The sequence below is a fragment of the Stigmatopora argus genome, chromosome 3 (assembly GCF_051989625.1).
Source record: "Stigmatopora argus isolate UIUO_Sarg chromosome 3, RoL_Sarg_1.0, whole genome shotgun sequence".
NCBI lineage: Eukaryota > Metazoa > Chordata > Actinopteri > Syngnathiformes > Syngnathidae > Stigmatopora > Stigmatopora argus.
Window position 1 is genome coordinate 11,598,656 of NC_135389.1, and position 14,076 is coordinate 11,612,731.

At 37.5% G+C, this 14,076-nt stretch overlaps 1 long non-coding RNA gene across 16 annotated transcripts in view; it reads left to right on the plus strand.

Moving 5' to 3' along the window:
* LOC144071753 (uncharacterized) overlaps positions 1–14,076 on the plus strand; it is a 76,278-nt gene that overhangs the window by 27,341 nt on the left and 34,861 nt on the right. For all 16 annotated transcript variants that reach the window (XR_013299713.1, XR_013299708.1, XR_013299712.1 and 13 more), the window contains one exon: positions 9,425–9,586. This is a non-coding gene — a long non-coding RNA (uncharacterized LOC144071753). The remainder of the gene's footprint in view (positions 1–9,424; positions 9,587–14,076) is intronic.

Below are 14,076 nucleotides of genomic sequence, written 5' to 3' on the forward strand. Positions count from 1 at the left end.
TACATGAGTTAAACAATGTCTCTCTGCGGCAGTATTCATATAAATCAAAGACAGTTTCTGAAACATGAGACATTGAGTTCAGGCCGTTTTAAGCGTTGTGAGTTGGCAGCAAAAGCAGAAGAGCTAAGAGTTTAAGTGCCATCTGTCTGGAGAGTATTGGAGTAACGTAGAAATGTGAAGAGATATTGTTGGAAAACTTTGAATTGAGGCCTTGTAGGGCGATGCTGGGTGGGCACGTGTGATCACGGGGACTATTTGGTACTAAAATAAAGTGTTATTGCTCATCCACTACACTAGGTAGCAGTGGTGTTCTTGTAGCCAAAGTGTGTGCAGGGAATGTTCGCTTTGTTGGGTTTTTATGCATCAAAATGGAACTCAAAAATAGTGTTGTTAATATATACAGTGAAGTGAGCAAACTTTCAATGTGACAAAGTATTTCAAAGAGCTTCAAAGCATTGCAGGGGGGAACATTTAGTTATTTAGAATACAGGAGTTTCACAAAAGCTGAGAGCAGACAGTAAGATGAAGCCTATGTTTTGCTTGGCTTCAAAGTAACTAGGGTAAGAGATTAGGCATTTATGGTGTATAAAAATGTTAGCAGCAGACAGCACAGTCTTGTTCGTGAAAACATGAAATATTGCCATAATTTTCATTGTACATATGACAATTTGTGAGACAGCTTACACATTTATTGTCCCGAGTGTGTGGCTGTGAAATGTTTACTTTCTTCTTGGGTGGAGGAATAACAGAAAACAGTAAATATATACATACAAAATAATAATGAACACGCATTGCTGGGAGTTGCTTCCTGTTTTTTTAAGGCGTTTAAAGCTGTCTAAAAGTCGTATAAGAAAATAACACCCACTTAAGAGCACTATAACAAGGAATGAAAGATGAAAGTATGCCTTTACCCCCTTGTGAAAGGAAACCCCCAGTAACCGAGCTCATCAGTCTTCATTAAAATCATGTTTATTTGGTTTCATCTAATCAGCAGAAGACTGCACAGCCTGGCTGCCCTCTTTAATGACCAAGTGTCCTACCATTTATTCTTTAATGGCCCTAACCAGCACACTCTGTAGTCTCTGGCGATACTTTCATCTACCTTAAAGTATTCCCACAACAACTGACTTCCTCTGCTTTTTCTTCCTTTTAATCTTAGAGTTTTTAAAAAATTCAGTGCAGCAGAGCCTACCCACTGTATTGTGATTAGGAGTTCCAACTGTCAGTAGTTTTGAGTGGATTTCTTAACTTGTCCCTCGGCAGAAAGAAGAAGAAAAAAAAAAAGTAATACGGACAAGTGAACGGGTCTTTCAGCTGTTTCTGTGGAGACACTGGGAATGACCAGGAAGAGTTTTCTTCGGCAATATCTTGCTAACTTCAAAGCTTTTCGTATATTTTCTGCCTTATTGGATCTGATGCCGAGAGGGGTCAGGCGGGGCTCACTGGCTTCTTCTTTCTCGGCATATACACGGCACAGTAGAGGGTGGATGTGAGAAGTGGCCCAAAGTGAAAGCACATGCATGTGATTCTAGCTCAGTGTGCTAAACAAGTGGGGAAAATTGGAGTTGAACTAAAAATTCAATGGTAAAGATATTTCGGAGCACATATTTGTTATCCAGGGTGCAGCTCATTGGCTCACTGGAAATGGGCACCAAATTAAAATGTTCATCTGACTTCTACTGGAGTGATGTCTACTATATAAAGCTCATAGTTTTATGTCGATCTTGAGGCAGCACATTATATAGGTTCCCCACTGAAGTCTTTTACTCATTTACTCACATTGACAGTGGTGGATGTGCAATCCATTCTAATTGGCAGTTAATCACTGTCACCTCCAACGTGATCATTCGCTGTCAGCCCTCCCAGTTTGTATGGATTAGACATTTGTTGCTGTCACTTGCAGCAGATTCGTTTAAAAATAGTGCAAAATGAATGGGAAGTTACCTGAAATTCTAACAGAGAATTGACCCATAAATCACCCCAAATCAACAGAAGCGACTTGCAGAGCAAACCATTTCCACAGAATTTCTCCAGAAATGCATTTTCTAGTCAATTTAATTTCATTAATATAAAAATGTGCTCACGAATGAAAATTTATATTAAAAAATCCAATAAAATAATATTGTTAATACCTGTATTTTTTTTTGTACCTACAATAGTAGTGTAAAATAGTGTAAACTTTTGTTGAGAATTTGTTACTGCAGATCTATGGAGTGTGCTCGGTTTATTTACATGGTTGCATTTGCGTTAGACGGTGTGTGTGGACTGGGGCCTTATGTTTGTACAGGGTTAGAAAAGCCTTCTTTCTCTGTGGTTGCACATAACATATATTTTCCAGAGAAGAAAATTGTGAAAAAAAATTATTGGCAGTAAGCACAGAGGGGGGGGGGGGGAAACTTTCCAGGTATTCCAACCCATCATTTGTCGTTGTTGCATGATAAATTAGAATGTTACTGAGGGCAAACAAACAAAATAAACAACAACTTTGGATTTTCTGTTATTTAGTACTTGAATTACAGATTCTGCAGTTTGAATTTTTGAGTAATAATACATTATAATTCAACTTTTGAATGTGAATTAATTAATTTCTTCCCGGCACAAATGATGCGATTTAAAATGGGCCACAGTTCTAATTACCATTGAACGTATGAAGGTTGCTGATGCAATAACAAAATCTGCCCACTAGAGAACGTACGAGACTTATTTCCAGTCTTGCACGAATTGTATCATTGATATTGATTCGATTTGAATTTGACTCACCTATTTATTTCTATATCTGATAGATAAAAATGTAATGGAGTGTTTATTATTTTTATTGTTGTGTTATCTAACATCCAAAATGTTAGAATATTAGTTATGAACTCTCCCATTAATGGGACCCAATTTCATCCAATTAGGAAAACTTTGAGGAAACTTGAATTTAAAAAAAAAGTTGAACAATAACTGGAAAATAACTTGTATTGATAGACTCAGGGTTTTTTCATAAATGGCACATCACCATTTAACAGTGTAGAAATTGTCATGATTTTGACCTTAAGAGATTAAACAGACTAGCGACAAGGATGAAAATAATGTCTCATTTTCAGTGTGTCACGCCTATTATTTATTTATTCATTTTACCTTCAAAGCTGCCCACAAATATAGAACTTCTAATCCTTGTTGTGTGACCCCTGACCTATGTGTTTTATCAAAACAGTCAAGCATGCCCTAATGTTTCTTGGAAACATTCTCATTCATCCAGTCGGTGAAGAATCCCAAAGGGTGGGTGGGTGGGGGATTTGAGTGGGGTGGAACTGTCTGTGAGTACTTTAACAAGGCAGACAATGAAATCTGTCCTGATTGGAATACACAACAGTCTGTTATGTTATCATACCATCTTCATTCACTGAGAGACTGATAGATAAGAAGGCGGCAAAAGAGTGAGCTTCAGATAAGGCGTGCGTGCAAAAAGATTCGATTTGATCCAAAGGCGGTAATGGCTGTGCCTTCCTTTCGTGAGCCAAACATAATTAGTATGCTTTGATGCATCCTCAACATCCATCACCCCCGAGCAAGCTCACCAAAGCATAGGGAATTCGTAGATCTAAAGACTACAGTAAATAAGTCTGAAATAGTACGTGTCAGAAGGATTTTGTAAAGTCATAAATAAGGCACCAGGCGCTGTTTGCTGCTATAATCCGCAAATTAGCACTTTACTCCGGTCTTAAACTGTGTTTGAAATGAAGTATTTTAGAATGATTTACTTTGAACCATTAGTACTATGGATGTAATCACTCAGTTATATTTAAGAAGTACTTTTGCAGCCTTTTCAAAGCAAACAAGAAAGTTGTTGTACAAATACACTTGCTGGTTGTTGGCAGCAACGCTTCAATGTTTGCCTGGACATGTTTTGTTTTCTTGAAGACGGTTCAATTAGAAGATCAATACTCATTTTGCTGGCCACCTGGAGACATTTTCAGCTACTGGCCAATGATTTCGTTGAATTCCCGCAGAAGGTTTAGAATGAGGTCGTTTAAGATGAAGTCACGGGGATGGCATTTTTAGACTTTTGAAATCCAGGGACATTCTTTTTATTTTGGATTTCCAGTATCTGTGCTAAGTCACTTGCAGGATTTTAGAAGCCTCAGCTTCACCTCAGCGTGATAAGAGAATTACCCTACTTTTCTTTCCTAATGCAAAAAATGTATGCAGTAGCACACTGCAAATGTCCTTGGCCAGCAGTGCTAACTTTATTGTTAAAACATCCGCCCGTCTTCACAGTGCTCATTTTGTTAGAATCATAGAGATTTTTGAGTGATATCAAATTTTGTTTCCATTATAACTTAATTTCAGTACACCGTCTCTTTCCCTACTTGAGCAAAGATACTCCATCACCCCCATGATCCAATTGAGTACAGAGAATGGACAATTGGAATAAATGGTGCTTCTTCTAATGCTTAATGGTAGTTACTTTGTAATGGTACAGTATACAACACACAACACAAATATTTTCTCATTGAGCTCCATTTGATAAATGTAAGGGTAACAGATATATATTTAATGATTTGCCATAACCTCTCACCACTTATTGATGAATAAATAATTACATGGGGAAAAATAAATAACAGATTAAAGCAATACACTATGTTCTACTTGGGTCTCAGATTAGAAAAGTATATGTAAAAGTAGTAACTGTCGTAATTGAAGCGGTTTAACATAAAAAAATGGCGATTGGCTGGCCACCGATGCTGCCCGTAGTTAGCTGAGATAGGCTCCAACACCCCCCACGGCCCTTGTGAGGATAAGCGGTTCAGGAAATGAATGAATGGATCACATAAAAGTATGGTCATATTAAGGAGAATCACTCTTGCAGGCTCAAAAGCAAAAGTCATTCAAATTTTCTTCATGAAAAGTCTGTATAATCTGCTTTGTGTAGCTTTTTTGACAGCAGCTACTTATGTAAAGTCCAAAATCCACACAAAATAAAGGATGACCATCAGGAACTGGAATAACAACCAAAATGTAAAGTAACAATAACATAACTCGTCGGCTGCCATTGAGGATTAATCTCTCATTTTGAAAAGATCGGCATAAATATGCTTTCAAAAGATTCCTCCTTTAATACAAATTTCACATTGCCAAACTGCCTGTACCCTTATTTGGCCGATCATCAAATCACAAGCAAGATCATAGGGCCCAATCAAATGAACACTTGAAACTTGAGGAATCCCTTTGATCCAATCAGAAAACCTCTGTAAATCAACTTGTCTTATTGCCCTTTAGTGAGGCAGCCAACCAACTTTCCTGAACCACTAATTGAGGGAATGAACAGCCGCTTTCACGATATTGACCGTGAGGGATTGGGGGTGGTGCAAATCATTAGTGACAGCCATGCACACTTTATTAAGCTGACTCAGCAATATCAACAGCTGCAGTGGAGACACCATTAAGACCACAAGTGCAGTTAAACTAAAAAAAAACAGACTAAAGGTGCAATTCATTTTCACTCCATGTTTAATGGGACAACAATTTGGTATTTATGGTCCTCTGGTCAAGCTGAATCTCTTGGCAATGTGAGTACTGCACCAGTAAATCACACTTGGCATGTTTCCTATTTTGAAGATCTGCTAGTGCATCACTTTCTTATATGTATAACTTAAATACATTTTATTATTTCATGGAGGCATCAACTAACGATATAATTCTGTTTTATGCCACTATATGTAAAGTAAACTCCATTTGATCACGAGAAAAGTTAATTACAACTTATGTATTAAGATGAATTCTAACCTGAGGCAACTAGACCAAATCTCTTTTTCTAGGAATTCCAAGCCTTTAGACTGCTTTTATGAACTTTGTCATAAGAATGAACTGCTCCACTATGACCTTCTTAACTCATCTCAGGGTTTTCAAATGCATGCAAAATATTTTTAAACCTGCTTTTGGTGGAGAGCATACATGTTTCAGTAAAATAGTAAAAGGCTGGCCTGGCTGCATGTAAATGGAAAATTCTTGACCTTGCAATCATTCATTCATTCATCTTCTGTACCGTGGATCCTTGTGAGTCTACACCGGCTAACTTTGGGGGAAAGGCGGACTACACCCTAGACTGCAAGTCTAGGCGAGTCAGGCGAGTGAACCACTACATCCTCAAGCGGCCTTGCAATCAACTGAGAAAAGAAAAAAAACGGCAGAATGCACTCGCTGAATCGGCTTACGTCGGCTTCGGAATGTTAAATTATACAGTACATCCCCAACGGGTGCTCTAAAAACAATCAAAGATTTATAGCCATGGCTGATAAATTATAAATCTGTGGCGGGGATGACTGGGAAGGCTGCAGCAGTGGTAAAGATGGAGAGGATCACCTTCTGAATTATAAATATGAGCAGAGGAGGAGTGACACACTATAGGCCAGAGGGATGTGTTATCTGCTCAAGGACTGTACCATGTGTCTTGTGCATGCATCACTGTCTCTGGCATCAGGTTGTTTCTCCATCGTTTGTTTCCAAAAAAAAGATGCAAACACCCCCTACCTGTGCTTTTTCAAGCGAGTTGTCTGGATAAATTCACAAAAAAAGTGCCTTCAAATAGTCTTATTCATCCAGGTCATTTCATCATTAGTCTTTGAAGCCTCGTCTTGGCCTCATATATTGACTTGTATAAGGGAAGTTTTGTTTGTATTTGTGCTAACTTATCTCTCATTGTGACCAATTGCCGTACTGCAGCATACCATGTAATTAAATTTGTGTATTTTTGTATTCCATTAAGACTGTGGACCTAACGCAACACAAAAATCTATTGCAGGGAATTTTACCTTCTAGCATTTAAATTTCAAGTAATCCAGAGTTTTTGTGTAAATATGTAAAAGACAAATTCTAAAAAGAAAAGAAAAAAACGAGAGACAAAAGAGTGGTACCTCTTCCTACAAACTTTCCAGAAGTGGATTTTTCGTAAGTAGAGCCGTATTTTATATGGAAATTTATTACAATTAATAAGACATGCAAACACAAAACACTTTGATAACAGAGCATGCTACTCCTTTTTTTTTCCTGTTGAGGCCTTTTGTGACCTGAATATTTTGTAAGTAGAGGTATCACTGTATTGCTTACAAATATAATTTTAAATAAAAATAAGTCTCACCTTCACTTTTGGGGGTACTTTTTTAATTGTGGGAACATTAAATATATATTTCACTTGTGAATTATAACGTGAGTCCCACAAAATGAATGCAACCCTGTTACCGCAACCTTTTTATTACAGACGAAGACAACAGTGAATAACATGACACACTGCATTTGTTATCATCAAAAAGTTTTCCCAAAAAGAATGGCTAGAGCAAATCTATTTCTGCAGTTCTATTTTTCATATCTTTATAAAATGGTTGGCTATGATTGAATGTCCCATGCCTCTACCTCAGAACATAAACAGAATAGAGAATATCTTTTAAAAAAATGTATTGACGGAAATAAGTTTGTTCTTTCCACAGCAACAAAAGCTAGAAAACATATACTTTAAACTGAATTACACTAGGCAAACCTTTGATGTTTAAATACCAATTACTGACGAACATGGAGCAGAAAATAAAAAAAGTGAAGGCTTTTTTTTTGGAGACTTTAGAAACCTCCAATTCTGGAATGACCTGAAAAAACACTGGAAATAATTTTAAACTGGGTCCACGTGTATTACTTAGTCACCATAGTGGAATGTTGTTAGATTTGCATTAACAGATGAACACATTTGTAAATATAAACAGCTCAGAGTGGTAGCAGGGAAAAAAATAGAACATCTTTGATTACTGATGAAGCCTGAATGGGCGCACACTCACATGCGCCAATGTAATTACCATAAAAGATAACAAGGCTGCGTGTGTGTGTGTGTTTGTGTGTGCAAAACCACATTGTTGAGGGTGAGCCAAGGTCATTGAGGAAACACATTGTTGAGCTGATCATTTAGGGCGGGAGACCCCCAGTGTTGAATGACCTCCTCCCACTGTTGGCTTCCTTCTCCTTGGCATATATGTGTTAAAAACTAATTAAATCTCTCCTTCCACTGAGAAGATGACATATGCACACAAGTACACAATAACAAACCTCATCAACGAAGTCACGGTTGTTTTATTATCTGGAAAAGTACCTGGTCAAGTATTTAAGACAGGCTTTTGAGAAAGACACATTCACTCTTGATGACAATAATAATAAACAAGAGCTTTTCTTGCCTATTTCACTGCCGTTGACGGTGATAAACTTTCAAACCCAATTTTAGTAGAAGGGTCTGGCAGAGATCAGTCATAGCCAGGCTTCCCAGTAGACATCGATTGGACATTTATCACCATGTATTCCCATTATCATTGAAGCATGGCATACTTTTTTTGCAATTTGAATCGAGCATTGTCCAAAATAGTCTTGAAAACCTGTCAAATCTTTTGACAAATTACTGCCTCCAACTTTAAAAATGATCCAGCCAGACTTGAGTGCCATTCAGGTACAGTTGGATAGGTTTGGCATAGAGAAAGTTGAAAGCTCTGACCTTCTTCTCGTCAAACTCCTTTGGGATGAACTACAACAGTCTGTGAACCAAACGTCATTTTCATCTGACCTCAAAAGAGTTCTTCTGGTTATATGGAGAGCAACACACACACACACACACGCGTACATCTTGTAAAGTGGAAGTACATATTGTTCGGCTGTAAAGTCAAGTGTAAACAAAGCCAAGAATGGTTACTACTGAATATATATTTATAACAGCATTCCTAAAATTTCTTAACCCCAAGTTTTACATGCTCATTCTATCAAACCTTTTATTGCAATAGATAGTACAGCAATATTGTTCAAATTCAAAACAAAACAAATGAAAAAAAAAAAACTAAAATGCACAAAATGTCCCATGTAAATAAAACGTGTATCCCCAAAAATGTATGTGCTTAAAAGGAAAAATATCAAACATAAATACAGTGACGTAAAAGAACTTAATTACAAAATGATTTTGAATTCTGCTGTTGCTTTTCAACTGGGAAAATCTCATCCTTTTCACACCTTTGTGTTTATGTCTTCTATTCTCATTCCGTCGTCGCTCCTTTGCAACACAGTGGTCCCTATTTTTTCTGGCGGAAAATGCAACATAAAGGTGTTTTTGTGCCAATGCAGCCCACGCGGTGCATGTTTTAGAATTTGCTAGACTGTTTGCACAATTCAGACGTACAAATGCAGACTGTATCTTATCAGACTACCTGGGAAGTCTGCTGTACTTTCATAGCAAGTGCAAGTCAAACCATTTTATAAAGTCTGTGTGTGTGTGCAAACCAGTCACCAAATCCCTGGGTTTGATTGAACACAGGTTAGGGACCACTGATCTATAATTATCAATAGAAGCCCTGTTGCTATATTATTCTTATCCCTGTATGTTGTGTGCCCTCATAAAAGTGGAACTTTATCTCTTTCTTTTCAGCCTCATTGTTAAACTGCTGGCGTTGGCCAGAACTGAGCCCCAGGCTGCGTTGAGTGAGACAAAGTCAATAATGAATCCGGATGCCCCAACAGTGCATTTTGTACACATCCTTTCATCTGTCCATATGAATTCTGCAGCAGCCAACATCGTGGGAAGACTCAGGTTAGTGTGTGGTAATCCTTGTCAGAAATTCTACGGACACAAACAGAGCTGACCTTTTAATGTGAATAACTAATAATCCATGGATCAGTCTGGTCTGTGCCCAAGTGACCATGACAACAAGTGCGCTCCCCTCCCTATAGGCAAGCTTTGTAATGAATACAAAGACAGATCATAACAGTCTTAGTTACATATTGCACAACCATGTTAATCTTCTCTGCAGCTGCATATGAAGCAATTTGGGCGTCCTCAAATAACCCACCCATCAATCCATCCTTTTGCGCTTCCAGTATCTTATTTCATTTCACAATATCTACTATGTGGTTGGAAGCATTGAGACAGCTGACATCAATATCAAACTGTCCGTCAATGAAGAGATACCGTTGGCAAAACAGTAAACCAAACTAAACCAAACCCAAATGTGACAAAACAAAACACAACCAAAACAAAACACAACCAAAACAAAACTCAACCAACACAGAACACAACCAATACAAAACCAAAACCAAAACCAAACCAAAACAACAATGACATACACATTATGTAGTTGAAAGTATTTTGTCCCCCCAAAATAGTTACTAATTGGAATAATTTTGAACTGAAGATGTGATGATTCAATATATGCCGTGTAGTATTTAAACAATAAGATGAATGAACATGCAATTGTGTATTTTAAAGTGAATGCTTTCACACACATCAATCTCCTGCGTCCAGTCCCCTGCCCACTTCCTCGGTTCCAAAGAAGCAGCCTTTGCATGACCTCTGACCTCTACTGGCGCCCTCCCAAAAAGCGCAGGTGTGTGTGTGTGTGTGTGTGTGTGTGTGTGGGATTACCCAGATGGCCGCACTGCTGATGCTAAAGGGAAGCAGCCAACAAGTTCGCAGCGCACGCAGGTCATCTACCAGCCATGCAATAAATCCCCTCTTTATTTCTCTTACACTGTAACACAAACTTTAAACACTTGCAGTTCTACCCATATGTGGGCGAGGGAACATTTCCCTGCAAGTTTTTCGCAATGACATTCAGTCGAGGATAATCACAGCAAGAAAATACATTTTTATACAGTATTAAATATAGCTCAAATTGCAGTGAATCATACTGATGTCTCGAGATAAAACCTCTTTTTTTGCCACAGTAAAATGAAAACTAGACATGCAAGAAGGCTTTACGTTCAATGAGCACATTTACATAAACGTGTCACGATGCAAAAATCTGTGAGGTCTTGCCAGTCACTGCTAGCCTTTCCAATTCAAAAGAATTAGACTTGTTCATTCATTTATTTTCAACACCGCTTTTTCTTGTTGTGGGGGGCTAAAGCCTATATCTGCTGAAGGGGTACTACGCCCTAAACCGGTCACCAGTCAGTCGTAGGGCACACATGGAGAAACAGAACTATCGGCAATCACAACAACACTGCACCGAAGTCAGGCGAAATAACCACTGCAACCCTGGGCGCTGAATTTGACTTGTATTGCTGTCAATTTTGCGTGTACATAACTGTAGAAATTGCTTTCCATATTTAAAAAAATTGCCTCATCTTTGCACTTCTTTCGTCTCAATTCAGAGCTGCACGATATTTTAAGTTGTTTGTTAACGTGCGTGTGTATGTCTACTCGGCTGCCAAATGTTTGCTTCCTCCTCGCCCATGCACCCCATTGGAAAATGTCTTTGCATGTCTGATTAATTTAAATTTATTCAATCGTTTTCTTATCTTTTTTTCCCTTTTTGTGTGTTTCACATATCTCATTTGCAAATGGTACACTTATCATTTTTGAAGGGTCTTGGAGATGGTAAATGGAAAGGTTGGAATAAATTACCCAATTTCAATGCAAAATGAGTCTCTATTTCCAAAAAATCTAAGCTACGGAACCGCTTCTGGAACGAATTAATTTTCGAAGTTGTGGTAGCAACGTATCGACGTGTGGCTTTGTGCTTTTCATCTATTTAATTTGGATTCTTTCCTGATAGGCTGCTCAGTTTAATTGGATCTTACATTTTATCAGCTGTAGTGTCTTTATAGTAGCATAATCTGCAAATGGGCAATTTTTAAAACCCATTTTTTCGTTTATTCGTGTCTAATTTTGTACAATCCCATAAAATGACCAAGAGCACTATATAAATATTATAATTACAATATAATGTGATTTTGGCACTGGATAATTCTGTACTCTATTTTGATGCAACACGTGGCCGGCAATCCATGTGGTGGCTTCGGAGGACTTCCACTAGAGCAGTGTTTCCCAACCTTTTTTAAAACTGCGGCACCCTTTATTGTATTGAAAAAAATCTCATGGGACACCACCATTTGAAAATATTTTAATTTAAAACTGTCTCCTATATTAACAATAGTCATTCTCATCAAAGTTTTATCAGCAGGAATCACATAAACTTTCAAAATTATTCAAAAATCTAATTTTTCACACTGACCTAATGTCCCCAAAAGTTCACGTCTGCAGACCCTGAACAACTTCCGGTTCGAGTGATGCAAAAATAAGTAATGTAATGTTTTTAATCGCATCATTTTATGACTTTTCTCCTAATATTACGCAAAAATTTGTTCTCATAGACTTTACGTCACCAAAAGTTGATGCCTTAGAAACCAAACAATTTCTGGTTCATGTTATATACAAATAAGCAACAAAATGACTTTCACAATTTGAATCTTGTAACAGTATAATTTAGAATTTAATGTTCATCATATTTTGATTTTAACCATGTAATAGTTACATTTTAATCTTGTTGTATTCATATAAATTTTTCTCTCAGAATATTAAATTGTGTGACTTCTTGCAATTTCCCGCGGCACACCTGACCATTGCTCACGGCACGCCAGTGTGCCGCGGCACAGTGGTTGGTAAACCCTGTGCTAGAGGCAACACATTTGCAAGTTTAATCTAATTTTACAGGACTGTTGCCATGAATGATGGCCATATTACGGAAGAGATCATGAGTGGTTCAGAAAAATTGTGTTTGTGAGATGCTCATCATGCACTTTTTGAGTAGTGAAGATTATTCAGGTTGTTGCCGCATTGGGATATTTGAATCCTCTTTCGGGTAACTGAGTTGGCAGAGTTTACTCTCCGGGTTAAATAAAACATTAAATTTCAGATTGCGAGAGAGGAAATGAAGAGACTTGAGGGGAGTAGACAGAAGAAAAATCAGCGCATAAAGCATTTGAAATTCAAGTATTGATTACTGTATATACTCTATTTTCGCCAAAGTGATTACAAGATTTACAATTACAGTATTCATTCATATTCTGTACAACATATCCTCGCAAGTGTTACTGAGCTCAGTGGCAGCTTGACCATAGCGGGGGCTTTGTATAATGTTAAGGGTCATCAAAACAATACTAGAAGAAGGCATCCATTAAGTACTGGTGAATATAAGGTTTGAGCTAAAAACCAATGTTATTTCATGTGAAAAACGGGCACAACTCATTGACCTGTTCTGCCTGTTGGCACACCCATCTGCCAACTTGAGAAAAAGAGGCGTACCTCTTGCTCTCTGCGTGAAATCAATATCCATGTAGCCATCAAAGCTATGCTCCAGTGGTCTTACCATCTGCTCTCCAAGCAGGGCATTACACCCAAAGGAGAGGAGACAAATGGGAGTCCTGTCTTTTGACACTAACAACTGGCAAGATTTAAAAGTACCTGGTTTATAGTGCTCTTCTTTAGTGGAGCCACAGGTGACCCTCAGACCCTTCCTGAGTTCTGTCTCCCCAGGCCTGTTAAGTCATAACGCTTTATATGGAACTACCACTGACAGCGCTTGACGTCCAATTCATTTTGACTGGGAAAATAGAAGTTTAAAAGTCTATTATTGTCAATGGCTGGCAATTAATTTGCTTATTTATTTTTAATATTTTAAACGTGGTCTTTTTTAACTTAAAAAAGCAAAAAGGGAAAAAAATAAGGAAAGCATTCTATTTACTCTTTTCATTTAGGTTCAATGTTTCTTCTTTAAAAAATAAAATAAAACCAAACTAGGTGATTCCAAAAAGTTATTTGTTATTAATTTATTATTTCTCAATTTGATATAATTTTGGGGGCTCTAACGACAATGTATTTGTTTTTTATCATTTTAGTTATTAGTTTTTTAGTAACACTATTTATTTGTAAAGTTATATATTCATAAAAAAATACACAAATATAATATATACACGCACAAACAAATATATAATAATAATTATAATTGAGACACAGATGTGGTCTGTAGATTGGGGATCCTGTAGGCTGCACTTAAACCATAATAAATATGAATATTGTGGCCTACACAAACCAGAAAGTGATGTCCACGTATGTAGAGGGTAGGTCTTCATGAGGCTAAGTGTTTTAAATGACCAAAAATAGTCACTTGTTCTATAGAGGGTAAACGATATCTGTGTCTTTGTCAGATCTTGACCTAATCTGTAATCCACCACTTTTTTGGTGTGAGACAGGATTAACTCCTTCAATTAAATGTACAGACGCTCCCCTACTTACGAACG